Source organism: Elephantulus edwardii, unplaced genomic scaffold (assembly GCF_000299155.1).
Source record: "Elephantulus edwardii isolate Elephantulus edwardi_28Jun2011 unplaced genomic scaffold, EleEdw1.0 scaffold00239, whole genome shotgun sequence".
In the NCBI taxonomy this organism is placed as follows: domain Eukaryota; kingdom Metazoa; phylum Chordata; class Mammalia; order Macroscelidea; family Macroscelididae; genus Elephantulus; species Elephantulus edwardii.
In genome coordinates, this window is record NW_006399989.1 from 4248323 (window position 1) to 4252317 (window position 3995).

Sequence of the window (3995 nt, forward strand, 5' to 3'; positions counted from 1 at the left end):
AGTGTAACATGTGTGTTTGTATACTATTACCTTTAAAAAATTTTTTTAAAAAAAATACTAGTCTTAAACACATATAGCTCTGAGGATTTGGGTAAGGGAATACTGTTATTTTCTTAATTAGTGACCCATTTATCTCTCCCTAAATTATAGATAAAGGAGCCCTGGTGGTGTAGTAGGTTAAGTGTTGGACTAACTGACACGTCCATTCAAACTTGCCAGCTGCTCTGCAGGAGAAAGATAAGGTAATCTGTTCCTATTAACATTTTACAGTTTTGGAAACCTGATGGAACATTACCATGAGTTAGAAGTGACTCTACGACAGTATTTTTGGTTTGGGGTTGATGTACAGATGAGAACCAAGTTAATTTACAAGTTTGGGATTAATTTACAAATGAGAACCAAAGCATCGACTTTCTCAATGATCTATACAAGATCACAGAGTTACAAGTGGCAAAGCCAGGATTTAAACCCAACAGGTTTCAGTTATCTTAGCTTTTAACCATGAAGTCAGCTGCCTCTCATATTAACTATTCCCTGTCACCATGTACAACAGAGAACAGGAACCTTCATGTACCTCCTATACCAACTCTCTTTACTGAGAACAAATAAAGAAAAATGGATAGTCTTCCATTGTTGTTGTTGTTATGTGCCATTGAGTTGCTTGTGACTCATAGCAACCCTATGTACAACAACTCTGAACCCTGCTCTAGCTTGTGCTAACCTTATTGTCTCTGACACATATACCCCCATTACCCCAGTCACGGAATCAATCCATCTCATTGAGGGTCTCCATCTTTTGCACTGTCCCTCCACCCTCCCAAGCATGATATCTCACTCCAAGGACTAGTCACTCCTTGCAACATGCCCAAAGTATGTCAGACAAATCTTCAGAATCCTTGCTTCCAAGGAGCAGCCTGGTTTCACCCTCTCTAGGACAAACCTGATTGTTCTCCTTGCAGTCCATGGTATATTCAACACTCTTCCCCAGCACCACAGCTCAAAGGCATCAATTCTCTGTCATCCCTAGTCAATGTCCAGCTTTCTGACACATAGCAAGTAGTTGTGAAGAACATGGCCTGGATCAAGTGAACCTTAGTCTCCAGTCTGACATCGTTCTCTTCAGTACTTTGGAGAGGTGTCTGACTGCACAGTTTCCCAATACAATTTGTCTTTATTTCCTGACTGTTGGTACAAAGAGTGTTGACTGCGGACCCAAGCAAACTGAAGCTGTTAACAATCTCAATCTCTTTACCATCTATCATGATGGTGTCAATTGGCCCAGTGATGAGAATCTTTGTTTTCTTGATCTTCCTCAGTTTCAGTAAGCAGGGTTGTGTCATCTGCACAACACAGGTTGTTGATGAGTCTTCCTCCAATCCTGATGCCACACTCCTCCTTATGGAGCCCAGCCTCCTGGATGATCTATTTTGCATATAGATTGAAAAGTATGGAGTTAGGACACATCCCTGATGTACACCCTTCATGATTTTGAACCATGCAGTGTTTCCATACTCTGTTCGGATGAATTCCTCCTGGTCCATGTATAGGTTTCGCATAAGCACAATCAAGTGGTCTGGGATTCCCATTCTTCTCAGAGCCAGCCACAGTTTGTTGTGATCCACACAGTCAAATTCCTTTGCATAGTCAATGAAAGACAGAGAGGCATTCCTCTGGTACTCTCTGCACTCAGCCAAGGTTCATTTAACAACAGCTATCCCTAGTACCATTGCCTCTTCTTCTAAACCCAGTCTGCACATCTGGCAGTTCTCTGTTGATATGCTGGTCTAGTCGTCTTTGGATAATTTTCAGGAGAACCTTGCTTGCATGTGATATTAATTATATTATTTAATAATTTCCACACTCTGTCAGGTCACCATTCTTTGGAATGCGAATAAATATAGATCTCTTCCAGTCAGGTGGTTGTCCTCCAGATTTCTTGGCACAACTTTGTGAGCAAGCACATCCAAGGCAGCATATATTTGTTGAAATATGGCAATTGGCATGCCATCAGTTCCTGGGGCCTTTTTTGCTCAGCATCAAGAAAACAAAGATTCTCATCACTAGGCCAATTGACACCATCATTTTTTTTATTTTGAGTTTTGTTCTACATTTTTTCCTGCTCTTTCCAGGACTCTCTACTATGATCCATTTTAGAATAATCAGCAGAGGTAGCCAGGGATCATCTAGTTCTTCTGTATTGTCTAGTTTATTCTAGCTCTAGAGTAGTAGCGGTTGAAGATCTAAGTGGTCCATTAGTCCTTTGGATTAATAGTTTTTATGTGTCTTGAATTTTCTTCCCTCTTCTTTGTTCTGCACAGAAGAAGAACAATAGTTGTTCCTTAGACAGCCACTCCAAGATGTTTAACACCTGGGTCACTACACACCAAAGTAGAACACTTTTTGTGGCCTATGTTAAGTCAATTGATCATACCTGAAGGTATGATCCTGAGGCTTTTAGGGTATTTGGTTATGAATAATAAGTTTAGGTGACTTTGCCAAGACTGTCTTGTCTTTCTCCCACTACCACTCTTTTGGATAGTAGCCACATGCTTTAACGATGCGATCCTTAACAAATACTATAGAGTGTTATTATTTTCATTTTCCAGATGAGGCAATAGAGGCATAGAAAAGTAAATTGACCCAGGTCACACAGCTGGAAGTTGGCAACTTCAGGAATCAAATCAAAAGTTTGGGTTCAGGGAATTACAAAATCAGTTCAATATTAAGAGAAACAGAAAGATAAGAACCTAGGTGGTGGTGGTTGTTCTGTAATGTTGAGTCAGAACTGACTTTCACAGCTGACCCTCCAGTTGATTTTCAGAGGCAATAAATCACATAGGAGTTGACTGACCATCTTTCTCCTTTGGAGCAACTGATGGATCCAAACTTTTTGGCTTCAGGTTGACAGCACACTTCTTACCACCAGGCCACTAGAAGAACTTAGAGGAGGTGACAGATATGCTAGGATGATTAAGGAAGGCTTCCCTGAGGAGGTGCTCTTTGAGAAAAGATTGAAGGAAGTAAGTAGCAAGCAGGCCATGTCTACAGGAAGAGTACTCCAGATAGTATATAAAAAATACTCTGAATTGTATAAAAGGACTCTGAAGTGATCACCATGAACTAGCCATAATTCCTCTAATGCACCCAGTAGAGTTCCTACCTCATGTGTTGTTCTCCTTGCAAGGAGCATTCTTTCCCATTCCTGTAACAGATTTATGTACTTATTTATTTCTTTATTGTGATTTGGGTGAAAATTTACAAAGAAAATGTTTTTTTTTAAAAAAATTAAGCTTTATTTGCACATCTGTTTTGATGTTATAGACTGCCAATGTGAATATTTATGTTGTGAGAAGTGTTTCAACATTGGAAACCATCTATTTCCTTTGTAACTGGTGCAAAATATGGAACACTTTATGAGTTTGCATGTCATCCTTGTGCAGGGGCCATGCTAATCTCTGTGTTGTTCCAATTTTAGTATATGTACTGCTTCAGCAAATTGGTTTTTTATTTAACCATTCATACATTCTGAGAGCTGGACAATGAATAAGGATGACAGAAGAAAAATTGATGCCTTTGAGTTGTATTGTTGGAGGAGGGTACTGATTATCTGTCAAAAGAACAAGCAGATATGTCTTGGAGAAAGTAAAGCCAGATTGCTCTTTGGAAGCAATAATGGCAACGCTTTGTCTTGCATACTGTGGGCATGTTGCTAGGGGTGCCTGTTCCTTGGAGGAGAACATCATGCTTGGAAAGGTTGGAGGAACAGTGAAGGAGAGGAAGACCTTCAACCAAGCTGATTGACACAGTGACTGCAGCAATGGGTTCTTGTGTGTCAGAGATTGTGAGGTTGGCACAAAATAGAACAGGGTTCAGATCCATTGTTTATAGGGTCACTATGAGTTGTACTCAACTCAACAATCCCATAATAATAATAATTTACACATATTTTATAACATTAATTATAATACCCACAATGTAAGCACACTTTTCTGTTG